The 24,739-nt window shown below is 36.7% G+C and overlaps 1 protein-coding gene and 1 non-coding gene across 3 annotated transcripts in view; one reads left to right on the top strand and one right to left on the bottom strand.

Annotated features, from left to right (window-relative positions):
- MARCHF1 (membrane associated ring-CH-type finger 1) overlaps positions 1-24,739 on the bottom strand; it is a 922,254-nt gene that overhangs the window by 762,396 nt on the left and 135,119 nt on the right. The window lies entirely within an intron of this gene.
- LOC131822883 (U6 spliceosomal RNA) lies at positions 4,475-4,581 on the top strand. Its single transcript, XR_009350365.1, has one exon. It is a non-coding gene; the product is annotated as a U6 spliceosomal RNA (small nuclear RNA).

The following is a 24,739-nucleotide window of genomic DNA, read 5'->3' on the forward strand; positions in this document are numbered from 1 at the left end:
ATTAAGGTCCTAAATGTGAGATCTGAAATCATAAAAATGCTAGAGAACACAAGCAGTAATCTCTTTGACATGGGCTGTAGCAACTTCTTTCTAGGTAAATCTCCTGAGGCAAGGGAAACAAAAGCAAGAATAAACTATAGGGGTTACATCAAAATAAAAAAGCTTCTGCACAGCTAAGGAAGCAACTGATAAAACTAAAAGGCAACCTACAGAATGGGAGAAGATATATGCAAGTGACATATCTGATAAAGGGGCAGTATTCAAAAATATATAAAGAACTTACAAAACTCAACACCCCCCAAAAATGAATAATCCAGTTGAAAAATGGGCAGAAGACATGAACAGATATTTTCCAAAGAAGACATCCAGATGGCCAACAGACACATGAGAAGAAGCCCAATATCACTCATCAACAAGGAAATGCAAATTAAACATGCAAAAATATACAATATACAAATATAGAATATACAAAAATAGTATCACTCAGTCACAAAAAAAAAGAATGAAATCTTGACACTTGCAACAACATGGATGGAGCTAGATAGTATTATGCTAAATGAAATAAGATAAAGACAAATACCATATGATTTCACTCACATGTGGAATTTAAGAAATAAAACAAACAAACAAAGAGAAAGAAAAAAAAGGAAGACAAACCAAGAAACAGACAATAACAAAGATAGTTATGGGAACAAACAAGAAGCAGTTAGAATTGGTAGGGGAAAAAATGTTTGTCAAAATAAAATTAGGGGCACCTGAGTGGCTCAGTGGGTTAAGCCTCTGCCTTCCGCTCAGGTCGTGATCTCAGGGTCCTGGGATCGAGCCCCACATCAGGCTCTCTGCTCAGCAGGGAGCCTGCTTCCTCCTCTTTCTCTCTCTCTGCCTGCCTCTGCCTACTTGTGATCTCTATCTATGAAATAAATAAATAAAATCTTTTGAAAAATAATAAAATTTTAAAAAATAAAGTTAAGTGGGAAACAAGTAAATGAACCAATAAAATATACTGAGGAGTAGACTAAACAAGTGAATCAACTACTGAGATGAAGACTGACCCAAAACATTCTCCCAAAATTCAGAGCTAAAGCACAGATAAAAAAAAAAGCAGGAGAAAAGAGACAATAAAAAGGACAGAACAGGACATTGCAAAACATGTTGAGTAAAACATATGTATGCATTACATATATATATATTTATACACACACACACATATATATACACATATACATCTGGAGATAAAGGCAGCAGTTACATGTGTATCTATATACACAAAATGTATAGATCCAAATGCGTGTATACATAACATATACATACCTATGTGTATATATGTAATGCACATCTATGTTTCAGTAGACATATTTTACCATATAATAGAAGCTTGTATAATAGAACATAACACATTGAAACTTATAGTTAACGTACAGAGAATAAAAATACATTTCAAACAGCTAGGGTCCATATCAAACGATTATGCATTTTTATGTCGTCCTTCCTAGTCTTCATCCCCCATCTCTCTGATATTAATTTGCTTTCTGGTAAGAAGTTTTGATACATAATAGCTGACAGGAAGTGTACCAAAAAGCCAAAGTCTATTAATTAAAATATTAAAATGCAGATCTTATTATACCACCATTTTCCCCAAGGAATTAGTTTAGAAATAGAAAGGATCAGTAAACAGATTGGGAGAAGTCCCTTCCATACCATTTTTATAGACTTCTTAAAAACTGTAGCAAACAAGGAGCACTGCATAACAACTTTGTTAACAGTGACCCAAAAACTATAGTCAAGGCTGTCATGACATCAAAGGATTTGAAGAGAATAGTGTTTTCTGATATCCGATGACAGAAATACTTCTTCATACAGATTATGCTCAAGGCTGGGGGTAGGGACAAAGGCAGTAATATAGATGAATATGTTAAAACCAGCCAAAGCCACTATATTACCTCAGTGTGATTTTCTTTCTTTCTTTTTTTTTTTTTTTTAGAGATTTTATTTATTTATTTGACAGACAGATCACAAATAGGCAGAGAAGCAGGCAGAGAGAGAGAGGAAGGGAAGAAGACTCCCCGCCGAGCAGAGAGCCCAAGGAGGGCTCGATCCCAGGACCCTAAGATCATGACCTGAGCCGAAGGCAGAAGCTTTAACCCACTGAGCCAACCAAGTGCCCCTCACTGTGATTTTCTTAAAATTTCTATTTTTAAAGATTTTATTTATTTGTCAGAGAGGGAGGAAAAGAGAGAGCAAGAAAGCACAAGGTGGGGAAAACAGCAGAGGGAGAGGGAAAAGCAGGCTCCCCACTGAGTAAGGATCCCGTTGTGGGACTTGATCCCAGGACCCTGTGATCATGACCTGAACCAAAAGCACATGCTTAACTGACTGAGCCACCCAGGTGTCCCTTAAAATTTCTTTCAAAAATAGTGTGGAAGAGGAGAACAAAAGTAGTGTTCTTGTAGTTGTGGATATATCCCACCACATCCTGTTGTGCCTACCCAAGCTTGCCAGTTAAAAACAGTAGCTACGGGGCGCCTGGGTAGCTCAGTGGGTTAAAGCCTCTGCTTTCGGCTCAGGTCATGATCCCAGGGTACTGGGATGAAGCCCCGCATGGGGCTCTCTGCTTAGCAAGGAACCTGCTTCCTCCTCTTTCTCTGCCTGCCTCTCTGCCTACTTGTGATCTCTGTCTGTCAAATAAATTTAAAAAAACAAACAAATAAAACAAAAACAAAAACAAACAACAACAACAAAAAAAAAAAACCCAGTAGCTGTAGGGCACCTGAGTGGCTCAGGGGGTTAAAGCCTCTGCCTTTGGCTCAGGTCATGGTCCCAGGATCCTGGGATTGAGCCCCATGTCAGGCTCTCTACTCAGCAGAGAGCCTGCTTCCTCCTTTCTCTCTCTGCCTGCCTCTCTGCCTACTTGTGATCTCTGTCTGTCAAATAAATTTAAAAAAACAAACAAATAAAACAAAAACAAAAACAAACAACAACAACAACAACAAAAAAAAAAAAACCCAGTAGCTGTAGGGCACCTGGGTGGCTCAGGGGGTTAAAGCCTCTGCCTTTGGCTCAGGTCATGGTCCCAGGGTCCTGGGATTGAGCCCCATGTCAGGCTCTCTACTCAGCAGGGAGCCTGCTTCCTCCTTTCTCTCTCTGCCTGTCTCTCTGCCTGCTTGTGATCTCTGTCAAATAAATAAAATCTTAAGAAAAGCCTCTTAAGACGATACAGCCTACTGTATCGTCTCAGCTCATTACAGAACCCCTGTGCCAAGGGTCTGAGAATAACAGGAATATCTTATTACACTGTGATGGAAGGTAGAGACAGTACAACTGGCAAAGGCAAAGTCACACAGGGTGGAAGAGCTGCAATACAGACATAGGATGACATAGCGTGATTTAACTCCTCCTCTACTGTTTAGGTTTGAGTCCCCCTTTACTACAACCTAGAAATGTCACCTTGGACAAGCCACTTAAATTCACTATGCCTCAGTGTCCTCATCTATAAAGTGGATGTATTAAGGGGCCTTATTTATAGACATGCCTTTAGAGTTAAAGTACAGCATTTTTGTAAAATATTACTAACATAAGTTCTCTGTGAATGTTAACTGTTGATGATGATGGTGATGATGATGATGACGAGAATAACATAACTGCACAGAGTAAGCATCCCACTCAGCTTACCGAACCAGGCCATCTTGATACTGCAGTGATTCCAGCTAGGTTTAGAGGCACACACACTCTAATGATAGAGGGTTGAATTTTCTTTGCTATCACTACATTTTATTTATTTGGCCCTATTAGCTTAAAAATCCCTAAATCTATTAGAGAACAACTATAGATTGCATTAAACACATGAATTTCCCTAATTAGGCTAAATGGAATGTTACAATAAGTAGCCTAATTCTTAGCTAATTATCATGATTAACAACCTAACTTTGAAAAGTTCTCCTGAGCAGTTAATCTGCTTGTGGAACTATTTTTATACCACGGAGTTTACTCTAAAAGAAGCACTACACCAAATAATGCTTAAAGCTCTTAAGATTTAACCTGATGCACCCACCAGGAATGACTTCAGAACATATATCTGACTTTTTTCTTTTTTTTTTAATTACTAAAGCAAGAACATCTGAGGAAATTCATGGCCCTCCACATTACCTTGCCTTCAGATAAATTAGAGAGGATACAGTTTTATTTGCTAGCTCCTTTGCTAAGTATTACTTGAGAAACTTCAGCTCATGTGAACAATTGGGGGTAAATCTATTAGCCTTCTTCATCAGGGAAAACAAGCAGATGTTTCTGGAATCAATAAACCAAATCCCAGTCTCAATAGAGAGAGGAGAGGAGGACAAAGTAATACTTGAAAAAAAAAAAAAAAAAAAAAAGACCCATAATAAAACAATAAACAAAGAAAACTTGGTATTTAAATGAGACAGTGAAAGGAGGAAATGAGAAGAGGGATATCACAGCTTCAAAGATGGTAAGGTGGGTGCTTGCTTCGGCAGCACATGTACTAAAATTGGAACGATACAGAGTAGATTAGCATGGCCCCTGCACAAGGATGACAAAGATGCTAAGGTGGGGGCATCTGTGTGCATCAGGCAAAGTTGAGGTAGGAACGGAGGTTATGGAGAACCAACTTTGTGCTTATAAAGAACAGTGTCCCATTTATTTAAAAAAAAAAAAAAAACTCTCACTAAATAGCAACTATCACTAATTGTAGTGCTACGTAGTAGTTTTTTTCAACCTTCAAAAATTCTTTGATATTTCTCCCTTTCAAAAGGTACAGCCTGCTTACCCTCCCTTCAAGTGTGGGTTAGACTTAGTCCATTTCTCCTAACGATAAATAGGATAAGCTGGATGTGTGAACTGCCGAGACTAGGTCATGACAGCCATCTTTATGACTTCATGGCTTCCTTGGTGCTTTCTTTGGAACTCTCACTCTGGGCAAAGTAAACTACCATGTTGTGAGTAGCACTGTGGAATGGCCCATATAACCAGGAAGTAAGGCCGGCTGCCGATAGCCAATGAGGAATTGAGATTTAGCTGTACAGTCACGTGAGTGGTTCTTCTTGAAAGTGAAACAACAATGAACTATTAATTCAAACAAACATAGTACTGAAATTTTAGAATCCCTGGAATATCAGAATAACCCTATCCCTGAAAGCATTGCTGCCTAGAAATCTGAGAACAATACATATATAAAAATAGAACATAAATGCTTAAGGAATGCTACTTTTCCTTACAAGTAGAATCTCAGCTTAGTGAACAAGATGTGGATAGATAGAAGGGTCTGGGACTTAAGGTGAGGAGCAAAAAGAAATGATGCATTTTTCTTCACTTTGTCCAAATTCTCGCTCTACATTGCTTGATAAAGAAAATCCACATTGCTTTGATAAAGAAAGAAAAAGCATAAGAGATTTTTTAAAAAATAGTAATAATGCTGAAGTTTTGAGGTAAGATCAAAATACAGATCACCCAATCACATCTTTGCAGAAATTTTCTTCTCAGTATTCCTGACATATTACGAATATTTATTCCATAATTCACTGATGGAGAATTCACTGACTTATTTTTTTAAAGCCTGTTAAAATTTAGAAACTCCAATTACTAGATTCTTAGTAGTTTAGAATCTCCTTTTCCCCTTGAACACACTCCTGCAATATGGTTCAAAATAGAATAAATCTAGCATGTAAATCCTTCAAATTTTGAGCAGTTAATATGTCATCTTTTAAGTCTGGAGAGACATGTGAACAGGAAACCCTGAAATGCTTGACGCACACAATCCTAAGTGGGAGAACAGAATGAAAGAGTTATAAATGTGTAGGCATTCTGATGTGCGGTAGAGGACTAAATGTTAAGATAAAAATTCATGACATTAGACCAAATTTCCTGTCTTTTGCTCCTAGCTCTCAGCCCAAATTATACATAAATACCCAACATTAAACTATTGAAGGAATGAATGCATTCTCTTCTATACTCTTTTCCCTGAACCTGTAATGATATAGGTCAAGACTTATAAAGATAAGTGAGAGTAATATATTTTGACAAGAGAATAAGTTCTTAACTTTATAACCAACTCTACTTTCAGGTTCTTCTGACTGATTATGGACAAACTTATATGTGCTTTAATGCTATAATTATAATAAAAATGATTAAATGACCCCTGGTCATATCATCAGTAAGTGTCTTGAATTAACTCATAAAATGATATCCTAAAATGTATAATAGGATGACTGACCAGTGAGAAATTTTTGGAATTCAATCACCATATTATTTCATTTGCATAGAATCTGTTCTTTAAAAAAAAAAAAAAAAAAAGAGGCACCAACTTACATGACAAGCTTGATTAGTTCACAAAGAACAAAGTCAGTACTAATTTTAGTAAAACCTAATTTTAATCAAGCCGTATCATTTTCATTCATCATCTTTTGGCTGTAATCACTGTCTTCACTTGACTGCTGAACAAAAATGACTGCTAGTTTTTGAAGGTTAATATATAGAGTTATTATACTACATTTATAACCTTTGCTGCAAAACACCACAAATTCCTCACAATGCTTAAATATTATTCCTGGAACTACAGGTGAATCCACCTGTGTCTTTGTATTTATAAAGATTTATCATATACATACACACATGCACACACATTGACAAAGGAGTATATGAAGTCACAGGTGCATATAATGCCTTATGATGACAGGGGATTATATGATGACAAGAGTTCAAGCACAGAAATATTCATTTCGGTGAATGACAACCAATAATCAAAAAATACAAATTCCTGTCTGATATCCTGAAGATTAGAAATACTATTCCTATACCACAAACTCACCCATGGCCTATATGCAGCTAACAGCTATTTTATAAATTCTTTGATAAAAATGTATTTAATATGTAGTTGCTCCTTTCACCCACCAACAATATCTTAATATACTGAATAAAACAATACAGACCTTGAATGATAACATAATAAAAATATTTTCTAATGTCTTAGATTCAATTGTGTTAACAAAATAATTTGTCCTTTGCTTGGCTGATCAAGGAGTATTATAGTTTAAAAACCCTTATATACATACAACTCTAGCTGCATCTTTAATTTCAGTGCAAAATGCAACAGCTAATAAGCATACATGCTTATGCACAGAAACATATCCACTCATACTGTACTATGGCCCAGTTTATATAACATATTGCGTAGTTAACACGAGACTCAGCACTGTAAATACCTTTGTCATGTCCTTCTCCTCTCCTACCTCTGCAAAATTATTCATAGGTTCAGCTCTGCTTGAGAAATAATGCTGGCATTATGCAGGGAGTTTCTAAGCACCTATAACATAGCATTCTTGGGATTCAGAATCATTACTGGACTCAGAATCATTAACATAGTATTTTGTACTTAATACCGCCCTTGTGATTGTAACAGAGGATATCAGCAAGTCTCCTCTCTAGCTCTTAGTTCAGGGTATAGCTGTCACAACTGCTCATTTCTGCTTACTTCTAAAGCAACATACCTACTGTACAGATGTTACTGATAACCAGATCCCAGTCTTACTCATTTATTCCTGAACTGCTGTCTTATTAATGTGCCCAAAGACCTAATCTCTCAGGGTCTGAGATTTTCTCAATATCCCACACAAATCCCCAGAGCTTTCCTTAGTTACAACTTAGGGTCTAGAATCTTGCCACACACCAAAATCTGTCTGCATGGCTGCCTGCCTGATTCTTCTATTCATATCCATCTTGCATTCAGCAGGGCGTGGCTCTGTTTACCTCTGATAACACACCATTATCCTGGACTGAACTTCTCAGGGCCAAAAAATGAACAGGACAAATATCTATGGATGATGTCCATGCCTTTAAAAACCAAGCCTTCATCAGGGAAACTCAAATCAAAACCACACTGAGATACCACATTATACCAGTTAGAATGGTAAAGAATAACAAGACAGGAAACAACAAATGTTGGAGAGGATGTGGAGAAAGGGGAACCCTCCAACACTGTTGGTGGGAATGCAAGTTGGTGCATTCCCTTTGAAATGCATTCCACTTTGGAAAATAGTGTGGAGATCCCTCATAAAATTAAAAATAGAACTGCTCTATGACCCTGCAATTGCACTACTGGGTATTTACCCCAAAGATACAGATGTAGTGAAAAGAAGGGCCATATGCACCCCAATGGTCATAGCAGCAATGTCCACAACAGCCAAACTGTGGAAAGAGCCAAGATGCCCTTCAATAGATGAATGGATAAAGAGGATATGGTCCATATATACAATGGAATATTACTCAGCCACCCGAAAGGGTGAATACCCAACTTTTGCATCAACATAGATGGGACTGGAGGAGATTATACTGAGTAAATAAGTCAAGCAGAGAAAGTCCGTTATTATATGGTTCACTTACTTTTGGAGCATAAAGAATAACATGGAGGACATTAGGAGAAGAAAAGGAAAGATGAGTTGGGGGAAATTGGAGGGGGAGACAAACCACAAGAGACTGTAGACTCTGAGAAACAAACTGAGAGTTTTGAAGGAGGTGGGGTGGGGGGTTAGGTGATCCTGGTGGTGGGTATTAAGGAGGGCACATATTTCATGGAGCACTGGGTGTGGTGCATAAACAATGAATATTGGAATGTTGCAAATAATAATAATAATAATGGTAATAATTTAAAAAATTAAAAAATAATAATAATAAAAACCAGGCCTTGAGCAGACTGTCTCCATACTATGCTTCAAACTTTGCATCCTATCACTCCTAGCTGTCCCTTTTTCTCTACAACTCCATCAGCCAAGTAAAGTAGATCCTGAGATACTACTGTCCTGAACAATTCAATCTGTAGAAAAATGTCTCCTTTATTTTATGTATTTGGAAATTGAATCAAGGAAATAATTCGTTGAAACCTAAGGAAGGATTTACCAATACTAGCATCACTACCAAAAAAAGAAAACGGAATCATAAAATGTCGATATTATCTCTATAAAGCATATTATAAATATCTTACTTTATAAGAAAGCCATGTTTTTCTTATAATTTGGTTACCACATAGATACTATGAACTGAAACTCACATCAGATGGCAAATTATTTCTGAAATATTTTTAAAGATTTTATTTATTTATTTGTCAGAGAGAGAGCGAGCGCGAGCGAGCACAGGCAGACAGAGTGGAAGGCAGAGTCAGAGGGAGAAGCAGGCTCCCTGCGGAGCAAGGAGCCCGATGTGGGACTCGATCCCAGGACGCTGGGATCATGACCTGAGCCGAAGGCAGCTACTTAACCAACTGAACCACCCAGGCGTCCCAATTTCTGAAATATTTTTAAATGAAAATTTATGCTTTACCCACCTTAAATGTTTACTTCTGGAATGTCTCTATCAATTGAGTTCTATTAAAATGAAGCAGAGCATCTCTGAGAAACTTACACTGGACTTGAATCCTAACTGAAATTAACATAAAAGACAAAAATTAACTTCTGGGTGCTACCGAATGGTTTGAAAAGCTAGAGTTATTACTATCTGGATAAACAACAGAAAACATATTTAATCTGATATGCTTCTAACACCTTTTCTAAAGTCTTATAATATATGCACAAGCTGAATAAACTATACAAGAACTATTTATGGCACATGCTTACAAAAACATAATACAATTCACATGTATCTTTTCTATAATTAATTTTGCCAGAAATTTAAACTGAATTGAACAAGAGGTGACCATAAAAACAATGAAAATCTTTAATCCATTACCTTGCTTTAGTCAGTAAAATTAATTTATTGACACATTATGATAGTCATAATAAATTACCAACATGGGGTTTCAGCCTATTTTTCCTTTTTCCCTTGATGAAATGTATTACTTTAATACACTTCAAAGGGGAACAGTCAAAGATAAAGATGATGAAATTTTACAATGGATTTATTTGGAATAAGCTTTTTCAAGATATGCCCTCGTATTAGAACTAATTCTCCTTAATCTCTTAAATCCACAGAAATATACAATGAAAATGATGTGATTTTTAGGCCCCATAAGATGTTAAATCAAAGACAGACACAGAATTTTTTTTTTTTTTTTTTTTTTAATAAACATATATTTTTTATATACATATATTTTTATCCCCAGGTCTGTGAATCACCAGGTTTACACACTTCACAGCACTCACCAGACACAGAATTTTTAAAGAGATTTTTAACATTGGATAAAATGGGAAAGGTTTCCACATAAACTATCCTTACCAGAATCCTTCTTCACCCCAGCAACAAATTTCAGCTTAGCAGTGTTTCTGAGTTACACAGAGTCTAACAGTCTTTGCTGGGACCTAATCAAGAGTAAAAATATGGTTTTATACTAACATAAGTTTTATTGCAGCTTAAATAAAGTTGAGGTATCCATGCCTTTACAGCACCCTATTCTGTTTTTCCTGCTGCAATTTGCTCTAATTTCCCTTCCTTCACAGTGCTTTCTCCACAGATGCCTTCAATAAGACTTTTCTTAAAACTCCTCTTCTATATCTCTTTCTTTCTCACAGTTCACTCTCTCCTCATGTGTCTAATTTCCAAGAATGTATTCTTGGTTATATCCAGCTTAGTTCCTATCTTCTTCACATATGAAGACTGTGGAAAGAATCCCTATTTCCCCATATCTCAAATTCCAAACTTTATATAGTGTTACAGAACAGAAATATACAAGACCATCAACTCACTTTTCAGAACACTGCATTTTATTATTTCATATTCACATTAGTTCATGCTAGTTCTAATGTATTAGGCACATAACAAGCATACCTATACTTCAGGAAAATTCTTGAACCCAACCTAAAACTTAGTCCTAGTATTTTTTTCTCCTTCCATGATAAATGCTGAAATCTAGAACCTCCTGAGATAAAATCTAAGTTGTAGTTTACTTCTCAAGTTCTAGTTTAACTTTTTTGCTGTTCTGCTTTATCAGCCAAAGCTACAGGAAATTCAGAAAGAAACTACAAGAAACCCAATTATATGCAGTATCTAGTATTAAAAAATGAATTCATTCTTGGGGCTCCTGGGTGGCTCAGTTGGTTCAACATCCAACTCTCAATTTCAGCTCAGCTTTTGATCTCAAGGTTGTGAGTTCAAGCCCTGTGTTGGGCTCCATGCCAGGTGTAGAGCTTACTTAAATACACACACACACACACACACACACACACACACACACACACACATATTTTTGCCTCCTTCCACTTCTCACATCCTGACCTTTCACATTAAAGAAGCTCATAGTTTACATTCTGTTTTCTGTGTCCTATTTTACGTATTTATGTATTTATATCTTTTACACATTTACATAGAGGAAAGCAGCATTGCTTGTATTCTATTTTTTCTATGCTATTGTTGCATACTATATGTTTTTGTATTTATTGTGCCCTGATATGTAGAATACATAATCTCTAGAATACATAATGTAGAAAGTAATCTTCCTTAGGATTAGGATCTTCCTGATATTCTGAGAATTCTGGAATTTCAGTACAGTGCTTTTTTTTTCCTATTTTTAAAATTTAAATTCTAGTTCATTAGCATACAGTGCAATATTTGTTTGGAGTAGAGTCCAGTGATTCATCACTTATATACAACACCCAGTGCCCATCATAACAAGTGCCCTCCCATCAGCCATTTAGCCCATTCCCCAACCCATACAAAGTTACTTTCTTCTATTTTAAAGATTTATTTATTTTAGAGAGCGAGAAAGAGTATGTTCTCCTGCAGGAGGAGCAGCAGAGGCAGATGGAAAGGGAAACTTAAGGAGACTTCACACTGAGCATGGAACCCAATGCAGGGCTCAATCTCACAACACTGAGATCACAATCTGAGGCAAAACCAAGAGTCAGACACTTAACTGACTGTGTCACCCAGGCACCCCCAAAGCTACTTTCAATTACTCCTTCTCACAAACCTCATTGAGCAATACAAGCAAAAATACATTAAAATTCCTGATCCAAAGTAATAATAAAAAATGTATCAGTTGCATACCAAATTATTCCCAATTTTATTGGCTTCAAATAACATGCAATTATTATCTCACACACTTTCTGACTGTCAGGAACTTGGAAGCAGCTTAGTTGAGTAGTTATGGCTCAGAGTCTCTCATAAGTTTGTAGTCTCCAACTGATTTCTTTTTCTTTCTTCAATCATCTTTACCTTTTTATCACAGAAATATTTTATATAACCTGGTTATATAAAATTATATAATTATAATTATATAATTATATTATATTTTATATAATCTGGTTTATTAAATGCTTATTAAACTGATGAATAACATGTGCCTATCAGTTAAATTCTCAGAAGGATGTATATTAAATTTTTAAAATATTGTCATATGCTGAGTCCCATGATTCAAACAAGGATAACTCTCATTAATTCATTATGTGATCTCTCTTAAGAGGACAGCAAAGGCATAAATATGAGAAAGTTGTTCTCCAAACAGTATCAAAATGTCTATACTTCCCAAAGCAATGTACACATTTAATGCAATCCCTATCAAAATACTGCCAACATTTTTCACAGAGCTAGAACAAACAATCCTAAAATTTGTATGGAACCACAAAGGACCCTGAAGAGCCAAAGCAATCCTGAAAAAGAAAAACAAAACTGGAGGCATCACAATTCTGGGTTTTAAGCTATATTACAAAGCTATAGTCATCAAGGCAGTATGGTACTGGCATAAAAACAGACACACAGGTCAATGGGACAGAATAAAGAACCCAGAATTGGACCCAAAACTATAATCTCAACTAATCTTTAACAAAGCAGGAAAGAATATCCAATGGAAAAAAGACAGTCTCTTCAACAAATGGTGTTGGGAAAACTGGACGGCCAGAGGCAGAGAATGAAACTCAATCACTTTCTTACACCATCCACAAAAATAAATTCAAAGTGAATGAAAACCTAAATGTGAGACAGGAAACCATCAAAATCCTAGAGAAGAATACAGGCAGTAATTTCTTTGACCTTGGCCATAGCACCTTCTTTCTAGATATGTCTCTGAAGGCAAGGGAAACAAAGAGCAAAAATGAACTACTGGGACTTCATCAAGATAAAAAGCTTCTGCATAGGGACACAATCAACAAAACTGTAAGGTAGCCTACAGAATGGAGAAAATATTTGCAACTGACATAGCTGATAAAAGTTTAGCATCCAAAATCTATAAAGATCTTATCAAACTCAACACCCCCCCAAAAAATAATAATAATCCACTTTTTAAAAAATGGGCAGAAAACATGAATAGACACTTTTCCAAAGACATCCAAATATATTATAGAGACATGAAAAGATGCTCTGCATGACTTATCATCAGGGAAATACAAATCAAAACCACAATGAGATACCACCTTTACATAGCAGATGGCTAAAATTAACAATAGAAGAAACAGGTGTTGGAAAGAATGCAGAGAAAGGGGAACCCTCTTGCACTGTTGATGGGAATGCAAACTGGTGCAGGCACTCTGGAGAATAGTATGGAGGTTCATCAAAAAGTTAAATATAAAACTACCCTATGAACCAGCAATTGTACTACTAGATATTTACCCAAAGGATACAAAAATACAGATTTGAAGGGATATATGCACCCTGATGTTTATAGCAGCATTATCAACAATAGCCAAACTATGGGAGAGAGACCAAATGTCCATCAACTAATGAATGGATAAAGAAGAGTTGGTATATAGATACAATGGAGTACTACTCAGCCATCAAAAAAGAATGAAATATTGCCATTTGCAGGACATGGATAGAGCTACAGTCTATCATGCTAAGTGAAATAAGTCAGTCAAAGAAAAAAAATACCATATGATCTCACTCACATATAAAATTTAAGAAGGAAAACATAATTTTAAAAAAGGAAAACAGATGAACATATGGGAAGAGTAAAAAAGAAGAGACAGAAACAAACCATGGGAGTCTCTGAATGATAAAAAACACACTGAGGGCTAATGGAGGGAGGAGGAGGGGGATGGGCCGGATGAATAATGGGTATTAAAGAGGGCACTTGTGATGAGCACTGGGTGTTGTATATAAGTGACAAATCACTGAATTCGCCCTTTTTTTTTTTAAGATTTTATTTATTTATTTGACAGACAGAGATCACAAGAAGGCAGAGAGGCAGGCAGAGAGAGAGAGAGGAGGAAGCAGGCTCCCCACGGAGCAGAGGGCCCGATGTGGGGCTCGATCCCAGGACCCTGGGATCATGACCTGAGCCGAAGGCAGAGGCTTTAACCTACTGAGCCACCCAGGTGCCCCTCTTTTTTTTTTTCTTTTTTTTTTTTTTTTAAGATTTATTTATTTGACGGTGGGGGAGAGAGAGAGAGGGAATACAAGCAGAGGGAGTGACAGAGGGAGAAGCAGGCTCCCGCTGAGCAGGAAGCCTGATGTGGGGCTTGAGCCCAGGACCCTGGGATCATGACCTGAGTCGAAGATAGATGCTTAAGGACTGAGCCACCCAAATACTGAATTCTACCCAAAAAACAATATTTCACTGTACGTTAACTAAACAAAATTTAAATATTTTTTTTAAAAAGGTTGTTCAACATTTTTATTCCATGCTTCCTACAAAAAACATTTAAAGCTCATTGTCCTAAAATATTTTCATTTCTTTAGCAGGTTTCCTACCTGATAATATAAACAGAAACATTATTGTAAAAATGCTTACAGGAAAAATAGACAGCTGAACCAATGGAACAGAAGGCTTAGGAAGCATTAAGGAATTGTTCATACAATTGACCAAACTTTATAAATTAATTTATGTTAAAGATTCAAACTCATATGGAGAAAACACACATACTAATATACCATATGAATGCATACCAAAGCTATTATTTATGGCATATAAGATGATAATAATACTTAGAACAATTTTTTAAGTATTTCTTTAAAAATCATTTTAACACTCAAATCATTTTTTTAAAGATTTATTTTCTTTAGAGAGAGTGAGCAAGTGAAAGCAGGAGGAGTGGCAGAGGGAGAGGGAGAAAAGCAGACACCCCCACAGAGCACAGAGGCAAAGCCAGTCAGTCTCATTCCAGAACCTGAGACCATAACCTGAGCCTAAATCAAGAGTCAAATGCTTAACCTACTGAGCCACCCAGGTGCCCAATACACAAATCATTTTTAATACTCATCATTTGAAATATCCATACAATTGAATAAATTATGAAATTTCTTCCAAATAATTAGTTTGGTTTTTGTGAAAAGAAAAAAAAATACATTTTCTTTGCTTCAATATAGAAACTTTGAAAAATGTTTTATCAAATACCATGCACCCTGGTCTAAAAAGTATATTATGACACAATAAAACAGAACTGAAAAATATTTTAAAGGATTATTAATATTCCAGTTGAAAAATCTATTTAAATATGGACTATTTAAAAATACAATCAATTCTTGTCATTCACGGTAGTTATATTCTAAATAGTCACTGTGAACATTGAATTAGCAAATATTAAACCACTGTTTCTAGGGGATATACTCTATTAGGTCCTGGTGAGTATCTAGTCATATTTCCATCAACTGATCAAAAAATACTTTCTTTCATGTCTGTATCTGTTGAAATACCCCTTGTTAAATTTATATTATTGCTTCATTAACATTGAACTCACTATAACTCATGCCTGAATGATGCCTATGTCTAACATATTCTTACTCTAGCATTCTTTATAAGGCATATCACAGTCTTCTTGTACATGACAGAAATTTAGCACTATGCTTGGGGTCATTTTAAACAGTGAAATGACCAATTAATTGCACACAAAAAAAGTAGAAAACAGCACAAAGTTGACTGCTAAAAGAAGACTTGTTCACAATGTAAGACTCAAACAAGAAGGCAGTGTCCCCTTGTTCTACCTCAGCTGGGAGCATATGGATCAGGCAACATAAATATTTTGCTCTGTGTGCATAGGCAACAGTGAAAGTGACGAAAATATTGCTTTGGGGGTTATGAATAAATTTTAGTGAGCAGGTGAATTTCCAAATACAGAATCCATGAATAATGAAAACTGAACTAGAACACATTTCAAATGATGACTTTGAAATTCAAAAGATCGGTTTTTCTGACTCCTACAAACTGGGTTAATTTGATACATTCCTGAGGATGCATCCTCCAATTTGAGCCTATCTCCAACTTCACTGGTCATTGTCTATTTCTGCAAACTGCATGGCATGAAGGGTTCAAAATGTCCTTTCCCAAAATTTTCTATCTTGGCATACAAATTATTTTGAGCTGAAGACAATCAAGGCCTCAGAAAGAGCTTTTCTTTCCCCCTCAAAGGACTCTAAGAATTTAGATAGAGGGCCCAGGAAGAGAGCTATGAGCAGATACAACTACAAAGGGCATGGGCTAGGTATAGTAAGTTGAGGGGAGCAAGGCAGGGTCTGCAAGTAGTTCAAATTCCTCCCTGTGTCCCCCAGTCTCTGCATAACAAATACGTGCTCTTCCCATCTTCCTATGAATTGTCTCCCTTGCCTTTGAACCCCAGACTCCTACTCCCTTTACCTTAGTTCGCGTGATATATAAACCTCACTGCCTAACTCTCTTTAAGCCTCTCATGTCTTCATGGGAATCCCATTCAAATAAAATTAAACTTACTTTTCTCCTCTTAATATGTTTTATGTCAATTTAAATATAGGCCAGCAAAAATAACTCAGAAGAATAGAGAAAAACGTTTCCTCCCCTGTACTAGTAATTCTGTCTTGACTTTCTGCATTATATAACTACTCCACCTTCATATCTCTCTTTGGTTCTTTATTTCCAAAACCAAATACCGCTTTCAAATCGATTCATCTTCTTACTGTCTTAATCAACTTTTTCCTAGGCCATGTCTTATTCTTTAAGTATCCTTCATTTTCTTTATTTTCAAATATTAGTATAAATCACTTATATCTGATGACATGAGTTCATCTCCTTATTAGCTCTTAATTCTTTAAAAAAAATTCTGACCATTGCATCTAACACTCAATTAAAATTACATTCTTCATTGGCACCAGAAACCTCTTTCCTGCCAAATTGGATGGATGGATTTGGCCTATACCTCATTTAAACATGAAGCACTTACTCCACACTTTGATACTTTTGATCATTCTACGCATCATGCCTTTCTTGCTTAGCGTTTGACATTGGTGTGAGTTGTGCTTCCTTATCTCTATAGCTCTCTCTTCTTTTTCTTCTTTCCCCCAGCTGCAGGCATTTCTAAGAGTAAGGACCTTCATATATTTTGACTACACTGAAATAAATTTCTAGGCCCAAGATAGTTGCTCTTGCCTGGCATGCCACATCAGCCTACCAAACTTACATTTTCCTATAAATGCTCTACTTGACCAGAAACACAGTATATCCAGGTAGGGAAGCCCCAAATGCCAGCCTAACTCTGAGCTCTATACTTACTTTCTTGCTCTCTGATCTTTTCAAGTAGCAGTAAGTATACAACCCCAGGCAGTTATGCCCTCTTTCTACATTGTCTGTAATACACGATAAAACTAGTTTTTGCCCAAAATCCCTTAGGAAGAGTGCTGCACTGCTTGTGAGACACTGTACGCCCTCAACCCACAATCATTCTCCTTTGAATAACTGACATCAAACTTGTTTCTAAATTGTTTTAGTTTTGTCATTTGACTACAACCCAGAATATCAAATACATTTTGTATTATGACATAGTACATATGTATATACATACGCACAGAGAGAAAAATGAAAACATCTAAAATAAAAGTTCACAAAATAATCCTTCCCTTTATTAATTGTGAAGTACTTTGTTGCATTTCTACTCTAATATTTTTTCTCCTTTTTTAAAAATAATGCCACTCAAAAAGTGCTTCTTTTTGACCTTAAACTATCCCTCCAAAATTCAGCTCAGTGCTTTGTGTTTAACCTAGGGTTAGGCCTAATAGTTACCAAATTAAAACATGAAAATATGTATAAAGTTTTTACTAAAATTATGCAATCATGTGACACATTTTAAGGGATATTCCAGAAATGTTTAAGTTGTTGATTTATCTACAGATTGGAACCCACTGTTCCCACTTTAAAATGAAAAACAACTGAACAAAAATAATAGTATTCTTAAAGACCACTATATGGTCCCTACTATAAGCTCTAAGTAGAAACTCATGTGGAATCAATATATTTAAAGACATGTAAGCACTGATAGTTTCCCAACTTTTAGACTAGAGAGATTCCTTAACTTAGTCTTTTCTTGAAAATTATTTCTATTGAGTGAAAATTCAAACATATTCAGAAAACTTTGGCACTTGGAAACCCATTCCTCTCTCTGTGTGGTGACTGAATATTGAAACAGAAACCTACAACAGAGAAAAACTGTGATAAATCCATTAGCTAACAATTAGTTAGCTTCATTCATATTGATATTTTATAGATTTTGTATATGAAAAGACTTAAGTTTACAAATGCAAATCACCTTAACCCTACCACTGAAGCACAGTTTGTATCCCTTTATAAATATAGGAGTAGAAATTTTTTTTCTTTTCCTTTCTAGGTTCTTTGGCTGGTCTAATAATTCAACTGCTCTAAGATCAATTAACAGGAGAAAAACAGACTGAATTCCATATATACAGGAGCCCGAAATATGAGACCCAGAGGCATTCATGCAACTAAAGCTTATAGGCTATCCTGAGTGTGGAATGGTAAAGGGGCCTGGGCCTTTAAAGAGGAGAAGGGCAATTCACAGGAAGATAAGAAGAAGAGATGTTTGGAAATCACATTTCCCCTGCCATGCTGCTAAGTCTTTCAGATAAAAAAGTTATCCCCTGGCAGTTGCTCTCTTTCTGGGCCAGGTTCCTTATTTAAATTCTTTTAGACAGTCAAGAGGGAGGTAAAAGTTCTTCCTGAATCTACTAGGTCTTCACCACCTTCAGCTCAAAATAACCCACAAGCCTAAATGCATATTTTGGGGTGGCATATATTCTATTCTTCACAAGGAAATAACTGAGTCCTCCATAAGGCATTCTTTGTAGTGTTTACAATTTGATCACAAATGAAGTAAATTTATATTTATTTATGCTCTTAATTCTTCCTCAGAAGATAGATATGAAGTTAAATATCATCTGAAAAGTAAGAGATTGAAAAGTTCCATTTGGGGATGCCTGGGTGGCTCAGTCGGTTAAGCCACTGCCTTCAGCCTAGGTCATGATCTCAGCCAGGGTCCTGGGATTGAGTCCCACATCTGGCTCCTTCCTCAGTAGGGAGCCTGCTTCTCTCTTTGCCTCTGGCTGTCACTCCGCCTGCTTGTGCACTCACTTTTTCTCTCTGACAAATAAATAAATCAATCTTTAAAAAAAAAAAAAGTTCCATTTGTCCCATTTTATGGTTTTAACAAAATATGGTTAAAAAAGATTTTTTAAGATTTTATTTATTTATTTATTTGAGAGAGAGAGAGAGGGACAGATAGCAAGAGAGACCACCAGTGGGCAGGAGAGGGAAGAGCAGGCTCCTGCCCAGCAGAGAGCTTCATTTGGGCTCAATCCCAGGAACCCAGGAAACATGACCTGAGCCAAAGGCAGATGCTTACCCAACTGAACCACCCAGGCACACCAAAAAAGATATTTCTAAAGTAGCAATATCATAATTGAATCTAAAATATAGAGTTACTAAATGAGTTTCTACATAAAGAAACCATGTCTCTAATAAAACAATGTATATTTATAAACATAAAATCTTAGCTAAATTCTGGACAAATTGGCTACTTATTTTTCTGGTTAAATGAGGGATTTTGTATTTCAAACTTTTTATTTCTTAAAGCTTTTCTATCATCCTTCTTAACTTGCAGTCTAAAAAATCTTTTTTGGAGGTGTAGGCCTTTAATCATTCATTTTTAAAATTTGAATTAAATTAATTAACATAATTATTATTAGTTTCAGAAGTAGAGTTCAGTAATTCATTAATCTTACATAATACCTAGTGTTCATTACATCACATGCCCTCCTAAATGTCCATCATCCAGTTACCTCCTCTCCCCATGTTTCTCCCCTCCAGCAACCCTCAGTTTGTTTCTTGCTTAAGAGTCTCATGGTTTGTCTCCCTCTCTGATTTTGTCTTGTTTAATTTTTTTCCCCCTCTTACCCTATGATCCTCTGTTGTGTTTCATAAATTCACACTCACATGTGAGTGAGCTCATATGATAACTATCTTTATATGATGGACTTATTTCACTTAGCATGATACCCTCAAGTTCCATCTGTCATTGCAAATGCCAAGACTTCATTTTTGATGGTTGAGTAGTATTCCATTGTGTATATAGATGACATCTTCTTTATCCATTCATCTATCAATGGACATCTGGGCTCTTTCTGTACTATGGCTCTTGTGGACATTGCTGCTCTAAATATTGGAGTGCAGGTGCACATTCAGATCACTACATTTGCATCTTGGGGTAAATAACCCTTGTAGTGCAACTGCTAGGTTATAGAGTAGCTCTATATTCAAATTTTGAGGAACCTCCATACTGCTTTTCAGAGTGCTCCACCAGCTTGCATTCCCACCAACAGTGTAGGAGGGTTCCCCTTTCTCCACACCCTTGCCAATACCTGTCATTTCCTTACTTGTTAATTTTAGCCATTCTGACAGGTGTGAGTTGGTATCTCATTGTGGTTTTGATTTGTATTTCCCTGATACCTAATGATATGGAGCACTTTTTCATGTGTCTGTTGGCCATTTGAATGTTTTCTTTGCAGAAATGTCTGTTAATGTCCTCTGCCCATTTCTTGGTTGGGTTATTTGTTCTTTGGGTGGTGAGTTTGGTAAATTCTTTAGAGATTCTGGATACTAGCCCTTTATCTGATATGTCATTTATGAATATCTTCTCCCATTCTGTCAGTTGTCTTTTGGTTTTGTTGACTGTTTCCTTTGCTGTGCAAAAAGCTTTTTATGTTGATGAAGTCCCAGTAGTTCGCCTTTGTTTCCTTTGCCTTTGGAGACCTTCTGGCAAAAAGTTGCTGCAGTAGAGGTAACAGAGGTTGTTGTTTGTGTTCTCCTCTAGGATTTGGATGGATTCCTGTCTCATAGTTAGGTCTTTTAACCATTTTGATTCTGTTTTTGTAGATGCTGTAAGGAAATGGTCCAGTCTCATTCTTTTGCATGTGGCATAGCCTACAATTCTACTTAAATTGTTTATCAGCGAAAACAAGGGGCAGAGTGGCTCTGTTTTGATCTTCTTTATAGCAAGAACTTTGGAACACCTGTTTTGTGTGGATAAAGGCATAATTTTACTTATTTACTAATTCCTGCCTATAATGTCAGATACTTGAAGTATACTGTAGTTTAAAAAAATATATTTCAAAATTTGTCAATAGTTCAATTTTTATATTGCTCATAATAAAAGTTTACTTTCAGTACTTGAGAACTTTTTATAAACTTTAGAAGTTTATTTTTTTAAAGATCTTATTTATTTATTTGACAGAGAGAGATTACAAGTAGGCAGAGAGGCAGGCAGAGAGAGAGAGAGGAGGAAGCAGGCTCCCTGCTGAGCAGAGAGCCCTATATGGGGCTTGACCCCAGGACTCTGGGATCATGACCCGAGCCAAAGGCAAAGGCTTTAACCCACTGAGCCACCCAAGCACCCCTAAACTTTAGAAGTTTATTTAAAAAAAAAAAAAAAGGTACACCCTAGAGATCTTCCTAATCATGTGGTTTGACAGGAATATAGTTAGGCCATCCTTGACATCTCATCTTTGATTTTCCTGTAGGATTACACAGTATTCAGATTGCTTTGTCAGGGAGCAGTACACTACCACTAATTCAAACATGCTTTGAGAGATGCCTGTATGGCTCAGTTGGTTAAGTAACTGTTTCTTGATTTTAGTTCAGATCATGATCTCAGGGCTGTGAAACTGAGCCCCAAGTCAGGGTCTGTGCTAAGCATGGAGCCTGCTTAAGATTATCTCTTTCTCCCCTTCCTCAGCTGTTCTTCCCCTTTCCAAAAAAAAAAAAAAAAAAAAAAATTCTCTGAGAACAAGTTTTTTGTTGTTGTTGTTTTGTTTTAAGGTTTTATTTATTTATTTATTTGACAGACAGAGAGAGCATGCACAAGCGGGGGAGCAGCAGAGGGAGAGGGAGAAACAGCACCCGCCCACTGGCTGAGCAGGGAGCCCCGTGCAGGGCTTAATTCCAGGACCCCAGGGCCGTGACTTGAGTTGAAGGCTGATGCCCAACTGACTGAGCCACCTGGGAACCCCCCCAAGAAAATGTTTTGACAGAATGAGCTCAACAACATATCCATTAATAAACTTGTGACATCATAGAGCATTGTTGTTAAAACAGAACATTTCTTGAAAACTTGAAACCTCACAGAACTTTTCTTAGAAGTGTTTGTGTATGTCGGGTTCTTTCTTCCATTTCTTTGACCTCCTTAACAATTTTCAGAACCTAACATTGACTTCACATTAATGAAAGTCTTTCTAAACTCACTGTATTCTTAATTGGATACTTTTCTTATCTTACAGAAAGCATTTCTTTCATATCTTGCATTGGTAAGTATAAGTTTAAATGCAGCAAGAGAATATCTTTTCTTTAGCCATTTACGGTGTAGTTACAGCTATTCTTTAAATCAGTAAATGCTCACTGAGTACTTTCTAGGTGCTAAGCCTTGAGACAGACACTAAACTTACAGCACAAGACAGACCCAGCCATTTGAAATACTGTTTGACCTGAAGGGACACACAAAATAAGAACCAAGAGACTTGGATTCCTGCTCCAGCTCTGCTACCTATCAGCCATCTGCTTTATCTCCACTCTTTCAAAGAGGTTCCTCAAGCTCACTTTTAACTCACAAATTAGACAATTTTTCTATAAATAGAAAACAATTCATTAAAATTGACCACTAAGTAACACCATGTGGAGTGGCTTGAATATGTTTTATTATATTTGGTTTTCTTTGAAAGGACTTTAGCCATCGCTTTTAGAGATGGCTTCCCACAATAATTATTGGTGTCTAGACAAGTTTCCAGGACCAGTTCCAACAGACTTCATTCTTCATCTTGCTTTACATGACCACATCATCTGAATCCTACATTCAGATTATAACTCTCACTGCTCATTTTTAGTAAGAGCTACTTCTTCTTATGCCTCTCTCTTAATTCCTTAGGAAATACATGGATCTTGACCACTAGGATTTTAGGTCCCACCAATCACTCTACCAAGAAATGGTTTCTACTATAATGGAAATTTAATTTTTATTTTTGTATTTTTGTGTTTATACAAAAATTTTCATTTGCTATTTTGACCCAGTGCTCTCACAACACACAATGATACCCTGAGTTCAATCCTTATATTGATTAATATCTGGCCACAATCTTAATTCTTCTTGAGAATAGTTTGCCAAGGCGGTTATGTGTTTGAGGTTTGGGCAAGAGGCCTAAAATTGAAAAAGTCCCCTTTCAATGCATCTTATGCGAGGTTTAGCAGAAAGCAAAGTGTGAATCATGGACTCAGATACTATGGTTTTATAAAGAAGTATAATCCCAGGCAACAGGAGCACCAGACAAAGGGAGTGAAATAGAACAGATGGAAGAGATAATGTCAGGATGCTTCATCGTATCGACCATGGCTAAATGTGGCTGCAACCTTACAGGACTGTCTTCTGGGCTGCCACATACAGTTCACCTTAGGACATTACATGGTAGGAGAGGGGTACTTTACTGTCTCCCTTTTGCACTGATCAAAAGTTTCTGTGATGGACTGTTAAATCCCTCACACTTTTGTTTGCATGAATGCTTAGCAACTCACACTATGGAATCAACAAAGAAGCCCTTTGGCAGGAGAAGAGTGTTATGTACCTGGAGCATAAGATGAGGGATGTCAGGCTGCACCTGAGGAAAGTCTGCTGGCACCTAGGTAGAGCTGGTTGATTCAGTAACAGCTGAAACAAAAGAGATTGAGCTCATCTGCAATAAGAAGTAAGGGGTATTTAATAAAATATGAAACATACATACCTTTTGGGAGACCAAGTTTTTAACCACACATATCTATGAGAGCTGTAATGAGATGTTGTAACAACTTAGTTCTGCTATATTCAGAACAAGAGGGAGAAAGAGGGGAAGGGGAGGAGAGAGAAAAGGGCAGAGAGAGACAGAGACAGAGTTTACTCTTATTTTCTAACCTATCCTTTCTGTTCTTCTAACTCTATCCCACTGTCAATGATGTGGCATAATCCCTTCAAGGCTGGTTTTTCCTCTTTCACAGAAAGATCTCATGCATATGTGCTCACACAAACACACACATATTTTTTTACAGAAATGGAATTATGGTATATATATGTTGGTAAGTATCTTGCTGTTTTCTCTTCAGAAGTTTACTGTAACCCTTTCAGTATTGTTTGAATGAACCCTAGGAGGAGGGATAGTGAAAGAAACAACAAGATATAAACAGCTCCCTGAGGGATTTTCTAGGTAAGGGTCAGGGACTTCCCTTTCTTCTTCCAGGTCATTGCTTACCAAGATGTTTTGCCTGTGTCAGAATGAACTCCAACCTCTGAAGTTTCTACAAGGATGTTGCATGATCAGGGGCATGTCCCAAATTCAAAAACTATTGTCCATCCATAGCTGTAGGTACTTCACAGACCAGTACAAGAGTCCCAGTTTTGTTGGTTTGAGTGAGCAGAAATTTGTGGAGGAGACCACAATATCATTGGAAAGGATGTGTGGCCCAACTGACAATATGGGATAAGAGGCCTTACTGAGGCATAAGACTCTCAATAGGCATGATGGCAGTGATACAGTATCTACACAC

The sequence above is a fragment of the Mustela lutreola genome, chromosome 1 (assembly GCF_030435805.1).
Source record: "Mustela lutreola isolate mMusLut2 chromosome 1, mMusLut2.pri, whole genome shotgun sequence".
Taxonomy (NCBI): Eukaryota; Metazoa; Chordata; class Mammalia; order Carnivora; family Mustelidae; genus Mustela; species Mustela lutreola.